Below are 7,377 nucleotides of genomic sequence, written 5' to 3'. Positions count from 1 at the left end.
CTAAAATTAGTTTAACCCAAGCTAATGAATAAAGATGCACATTTTATCAGGTGCAACTACTCTCACAATTTAATAGATACATTATTCAAATGCTTGGCGAAAGAGAAGCATTTTTAATCTAGATTTAAACAGAGAGAGTGTGTCTGAACCCTGAACATTATCAGGAAGGCTATTCCAGAGTTTGGGAGCAAAATGTGAGAAAGCTCTACCTCCTTTAGTGGACTTTGCTATCCTATGAACTACCAAAAGTCCAGCGTTTTGTGACCTTAGGGTGCGTGATGGGTTATAGTGTGGTAGAAGGCTAGTTAGGTATGCAGGAGCTAAACTTTTAGGACCTTATAGCTAAGTAATGATAATTTGTAACTGATACGGAACTTAATAGGTAGCCAGTGCAGAGACTGTAAAATTGGGGCAATATGATCATATTTTCGTGACCTGCTGAGGACTCTAGCTGCTGCATTTTGGACTACCTGTAGCTTGTTTATTGAAGATGCTGGACAACCACCTAGAAGTGCATTACAATAGTCCAGTCTAGAGGTCATGAATGCATGAACTAGCTTTTCTGCATCAGAAACAGATAACATGTTTCGTAGCTTGGCAATGTTTCTAAGATGGAAGAATGCAGTTTTTGTAACATTGAAATATGATTTTCAAAAGACAAATCGCTGTCTTATATAACACCCAGATTTCTGACTGTAGAGGAAGTAACAGTACATCCGTCTAGTTGCAGATTGTAATCTACAAGATTCTGTGTAGTGTTTTTTGGTCCAATAATTAATATCTGTCTTATCCTAATTTAATTGGAGAAAATTATTTGTCATCCAATCTTTTACATTTTTAACACACTCTGTTAGCTTAGATAATTGGGAAGTTTCATCTGGTCTCGTTGAGATATATAGCTGAGTATCATCAGCATGGTGGAAGCTAATTCCGTATTTTCTAATAATATTACCAAGGGGCAACATGTGTATTGAAAATAGAAGGGGACCTAGGACGGATCTTTGTGGCACTACATATTTTACTGATGATAAATCAGATGACACCCCATTTAAAGGTCCCGTTTTACACGCTTTTTTGAAGCTTTGATTGTGTTTACAATGTGCAATATAACATGTGTTCATGTTTCGCGTGTAAAAAAACACAGTATTTTTCACACAGTTCACCTATCTGTATACTGCTGTTTTCACTGTCATAAAAACGGGCTGATGACTTCCTTGGTCTATGAAGCCTCTCTTTCAGAAATACGTAACGAGTTCTGATTGGGCCAGCGGTTCCTGTGCTGTGATTCGACAGCAGCTTAGAGCAGACTGACCTCCTGGTAACGTGATTGGGCTAGAACGCACGTGCTGGAGATGTATTTATAATCACAGGAGCGTTTTTACTGACGAGATGCGCATGAAAACCGCATTTGTTTTTTTGCACAGCCCTAATATCTAGTTAAAAAAGCTAAACAGCGTTGCCCTTTGTGTAATAAGTTACAGAAACTGTAAAACGCACCAACTTAAATAATAAAATACACTTACCAGTTGTGGTCCATAAACAACGCCTTCTCCAGACAAAGAGGGAACTGCTCCATCTTTCAAGAATAATCTTTGTGCAAATCCAGCATTAAAATGATTGAGATTGAGAAAGTTGACCTCAGCAAGCTGTCCTCAGCAAAAAATGAGCTGCACATAGTTTTACATGTGCATTATAATTTTCGGGAACCGAGTTAAACATAAATTGTAACCATTAATGTCAAAGTACAGCGTTCCTGGGAAGCCCAAACAAAGGTGATTGGACTCAGAGATGAAAAAAACAGCGTTTCAACGACATGGCGATAAAAACAAACAGCTCTTCCTTCTTCTCCGTCGGAGCGCAACAAGGCCACGCCCCCTGTTTGTGAATTCATGTGGGTGGTGGTTAGTCAAAAAAACTGTTTTAGTGATGTCATTACTACAGGAACTAGAGGGATGTAGTCCAAACGGGTCGTTTTTTTTTAGGCGAATTCTGTTAAATCAAATATCTCGCTTGGCATTGAACTTTGAGCTTTAGAATTTTACAGATATTATTTATACTCTAACAACAACATTACACACTAACTAAAGTTTAAAACATGGAATCACGAAGAAGGGGACCTTTAAGTAAACAAAATGGTAGCGATCGGACAGGTAGGATCTAAACCATCTTAGAACCTGCCCTTGAATACCTGTATAGTTTTGTAATCGATCTATGAGTATGTCATGATCTATGGTGTCGAACGCTGCACTAAGTAGAGCTGAAGATCTTTGCCCGAACCCGACGGGACCCGTTCGGTTGAGTTCGGGCTTAATTTCTATCATCTTACGCGGGCTCGGGCCGGGCTCGGGCTTGCGCTCCGGTTTGCGAGGTAAACGAGCGGTCATGTGATGTGTTTCGATTAGTGCGAGAAAGATGCTAAAATGAATGCTGAGTAGGTGTAACGGAGGCTTGCCTCTGGTGATTACGTTTTGGTTGCACCAGCAACTAAAGCAAACTCTGAGGTGTGGAGAAGTTTTGACCATGCTTATAGTGAGAATAATGAGTGAATAATGACGCACCATCAGTAAGCGCAGGAGCATGCTGAAGACATCTACAGTGGATTCAATCATTTTCCTCCACAAAAACATGTAGACCTAGCCTAATCTCTGTGAGTAAAGGTTTTTCAAATGATAACTAAATATTCATTGAGTCTTAAATGCATAATGTTGGCACTATTCTTTTATTAAATAAAGCAAATTTTATTTCTTTATTCCAACTTCCATGTGGTCTAGTCTACGTTAGTTATGAGTAAATTATGTTAAAACATGAATAAATTGCTCATTGTTGGCAAAAGGCAAAAGAGCTGTGTGCGTGCGCACATTTGAATAATGTCGGGCTGTAAACGGGTTCGGGCTTTAAAAAAGCTGTCAATCAAAATGTACTTGTCGGGCTCGGGCCGAAACCTGTTGGGCTCGGGTCCTGTCGGGCCTAACTTTTAAGGCCCGATTACAGCTCTAGCACTAAGATCAAGTAAGACTAGAAATGAGATGCAGCCTTGATCTGATGCAAGGAGCAGGTCATTTGTTATTTTAACAAGTGCAGTTTCTGTGCTATGGTGGGGCCGGAAACCTGACTGAAAATCTTCATACAGATCATTTTTATGCAGGAAGGTGCTCATTTGAGCAGACACAACTTTTTCTAAAAAATTTTACATAAATGGAAGATTTGAAATTAATTTGCCAGTACACTAGGATCTAGTTTTGGTTTCTTAATAAGAGGCTTGATAACCGCCAGCTTGAATGGTTTTGGGACGTGACCTAAAGATAATGACGAGTTAATGATATTGAGAAGCGGTTCTTCGGCTACAGGTAACAACTCTTTCAGTAATTTAGTGGGTACAGGATCTAATAAACATGTTGTTGGTTTAGATACAGTGATTAGTTTATTTAGCTCTTCCTGCCCTATTTTTGTAAAGCACTGCAGTTTATCTTTGGGTGCGATGGATAAAACTGAAGTGTTAGATGCTGTAGAATCTATATTCGCTATTGTATTTCTAATGTTATCTATTTTATCGGTGATAAAATTCATAAAGTCATTACTATTTAACCTTGGTGGAATATTTGAATCAGGTGGCGTCCTGTAATTTGTTAATTTAGCCACTGTGCTAAATAAAAACCTTGGATTGTTTTGGTTATTTTCAATGAGTTTGTGTATATGCTCTGCCCTAGCAGTTTTTAGAGCCTGTCTATAGCTGGACATACTGTTTTTCCATGCAATTCTAAAAACTTCTAAGTTAGTTTTTCTCCATTTGCTTTCAAGACTATGAGTAACTTTCTTGAGAGTTAATTTCTTTTTCAATTTGATGGGGGCAACAGTTTGTAATGTATTAGAGAAAATAGTGCCCATGTTGTCAGTCATTTCGTCTAATTCATGTGTATTTTTGGGTACAAATAGCAGTTGAGATAGATCAGGCAGGTTATTTGCGAATCTTTCTTTGGTGGCTGGAAAAATAGTTCTGCCCAGACATTATCGCTGAGACATATAGTTAATATCAGTGATAAGCAGCATGCACGATACAAGGAAATGGTCTGTAATATCATCACTTTGAGGTACAATATCTATAGCAGTAAGATCGATTCCATGCGATATAATTAATCTAGTGTATGATTAAAACGATGAGTGGGCCCGGTGACATTTTGCTTGACTCCAAAGGAGTTTATTAGGTCAGTAAACGCAAGTCCTAATGTATCATTTGTATTATCAACGTGAATATTAAAATCTCCCATGATTAGCGCCTTATCAACTGTAACTAGAAGGTCTGAGAGGAAATCTGCAAATTCTTTTAGGAATTCTGTATACGGCCCTGGTGGTCAATACACAGTAGCCAGAGCAAGATATACAATAGATTTCTTTTGCATATCTGACAGTGTAACATTAAGCAGAAGTATTTCAAAAGAGTTAAACCTGTATCCTGTTTTCTGGGTAACATTGAGAATATCACTATATATTGTTGCAACACCCCAGCCACGACCAGTCTGACGGGGCTCATGTTTATAACAGTAGTTTGGTGGAGTAGACTCATTTAGACCAAAATAATCATTTGGTTTTGCCAGGTTTCAGCCAAGCAGAGTACATCAAAACTATTATCTGTGATCATTTCATTTACAATAACTGCTTTAGGTGTGAGTGATCTAATATTTATGAGCCCTAACTTTAAAAATTGTTTTTGTTCATTTACTGTACATTTTTCTGGTTTAACCCTTTAGAACCTAAGGCTAAAATTGGCCGTTTTCACTCATTTTGGTTTATTGAGTATAAAATTATAACATAATGTGGTATCTTCAAGTGTAAGGTGTCATTTTTTTCAGAAAAAAATAGGCTTTCAGGAAATTACAGTTATTGTACATTATTTAGTGTAATGAGTTAGTAAATAGAATTAAAATAGACAAAAAAATTAAAAACGGGAAGAAATTGTACTGGTTTTTATTTAGAAAAAATCTGAAAACTCATGATCGAAAGAATCTAATGCCTCAATCTTGAAAAAGGAACTATAATACATATATACAAGTATTTTTGAGACACTGGATTGCACGGTTTTCACTCAGGAGCCATTTGTGGTACTCCAGTTCTCCAGGCGTTTTTGGATCCTTCAATCCAGTCATTTAAATGTGGGGCTCTCTGAAGCAGTTCCTGTCTACAGGACTGCAAGCATAGTCCCACATCACATTCCTGGCATGTCCATGGGGTGCTCCTTTTGCATCGTATGCAACTTTGTGAAAGGTCTTGAGTATCACTCACAGGAACAGGCAGATGATCGCATCTCTCTCTCAGCCGGCCATCCAGGGGAACATCTGTGAGCGGAGCAGCTAGCAGCTCCTGAAAGTTTTGCCGTGTCATGAGCTTATCATGGTGGATGGCACACAGCTCTTTGTGTAAAATGAAGCTGTTGGTCACTGCAATATCTAGGAAATGCTGGAAAATGGTCACATACGACTTGTTTTATGGGGCACCGACTTTGTTCTGAGCATCTTGTTGGAGGTGTCAAGTCCCCCCATGTACTTATTATACAGCTACAGCTGCGACCACGGCCCCGGCCCCTCTGAGATGGTGTTGTGTTCGATGTAGATGGCCCATTTGCTTCTTCGTAGATAACTGGAGAAGCCACACTAAAAAAAGAAGCAACATGTGTTACAAACTCACTATATATGTACATAAAAATACTTTTTTATTATGAAGCAATTTATTAGTAAGAAAATTTGTAAAAAAAAAATATAAATATATAATAAATAACTATAATAATAATAATAATAATACAATAAAATAATAAAAATAAACCCTGCAGTTACTTACACACATTTGCATACACACAATCACACATACATACATGCACCTACTCACACACACATATACAGATATAACGTTAGACATAAATGCATGCATGCACAGTCACGCATGCACGTACGTACACACACATCATAGACTGTATAAGACACACACATGCACACATACACAAACAGATACATGTGCACACAGATACACACAAACAGATATACACATAAACAAACACACAGATATACAAATGCACACATTAGCAGTAGCACACACAAACGTATGCACACATGCATGCACACAAACATACATATACACATGCACGCACACATTCGCATACACACACACGCACCTTTACTTACACACACACACACACACACACACACGCACGCACACATACTTGCACACACACACACAGATATGTCCATGCACTTACATACACACAGAAAATTATGTATGCATGCACACGCACCCATAGACATAACGCTAACGTTACATGAGCAAATATGAACGCATGCACATGCGCGCTTACAAATGTTTGCAACGCACATATAAGTGTGTGAAACCGTGTTTTTTCGTACAGAAACACGGAGTCTGACTATTTTATTCATTTCTCATCGATTAATCAGCAAGAAACAAATAAATAAGCTTCACTTACCAATCCACGACTGGATCAAAGCCAGCAGCATACGCCTCAACATCTGAATACAGACTCCGGGTCCGATGAATCATGTTCAGCCTCTTCCCAGGTGTCATCAGAGATCAAATCAATCGCCTCCTCTCATGTAAAACCTTTTTTCGCCATGTTTTTTGTTCGTTTTTGTTTATATTTCACACTCTCAAACTTTCAAACCTGCTGCGCTCTGTATCTCCCGCTTCAACTCCGCCCTTCCCCCTCTCCCCGAAAGCTGCTGTGATTTGCTGCTGGAAAGCATGCAGTTACCGTATTAAGCTGTATATTGTCTTAAAGCGCAAGATGTCTTCTATCAGACGCAATTTGATTTTTTTTCATAGTGCAAACGGTTGCTGAGTTATGAAAACATTAATACCGCATGGTAAATTGTGTCGGCGCCGACACGTTCGGTTTTAAAGGGTTAATTGCGATAAGATTTTTTCTAGATCTGACATTATATTTATATTTTGACCTCACTATTTGGGGAACAGACACAGTCTTAATAGTTTTTACAGTGCAAGTACTTTTATCATTTAAGTGGGTGGAACAAAACTCATCATAATGGTTATTTGAGAATTGTCTTACTAGTCACATGGAGCGAAGTGTCCTGGAGATGTTGTCAGAAAGCAGCTCCGCTCTGATTTTGCTGGGGTGTAATCCATCAGCGCGAAACAGCCTAGGACGCTCCCAGTATGATGGGTATGATGGGTACTGCTGACTCTGGCCCTGCTGATACTGAGATGAGCCGCCCTGCCCTGCACCTTTAGAGCCAAACAGCACAATTCAGTGTTTGCTGTATATCATCTGTAGGGATCAATTAATACTGAATGAAATCGATGTAATCTGATGTGTTCTGTTACCGTATCCCTGAGGATGAGAGCTGTAGCTGGCTTGGG

At 38.8% G+C, this 7,377-nt stretch overlaps 1 long non-coding RNA gene across 1 annotated transcript; it reads right to left on the bottom strand.

Annotated features, from left to right (window-relative positions):
- Positions 1 to 4,946: 4,946 nt before the first annotated feature.
- Positions 4,947 to 6,895, bottom strand: LOC113038888 (uncharacterized). Its single transcript, XR_003274825.1, has 2 exons — positions 6,467 to 6,895; positions 4,947 to 5,645 (listed from the first exon to the last, which is right to left on the bottom strand). It is a non-coding gene; the product is annotated as an uncharacterized LOC113038888 (long non-coding RNA).
- Positions 6,896 to 7,377: the final 482 nt, after the last annotated feature.

The sequence above is a fragment of the Carassius auratus genome, chromosome 21, assembly GCF_003368295.1.
Source record: "Carassius auratus strain Wakin chromosome 21, ASM336829v1, whole genome shotgun sequence".
In the NCBI taxonomy this organism is placed as follows: domain Eukaryota; kingdom Metazoa; phylum Chordata; class Actinopteri; order Cypriniformes; family Cyprinidae; genus Carassius; species Carassius auratus.
Note: the sequence above shows the minus strand (reverse complement) of the source record. Positions and strands in the feature narration are given on the sequence as shown.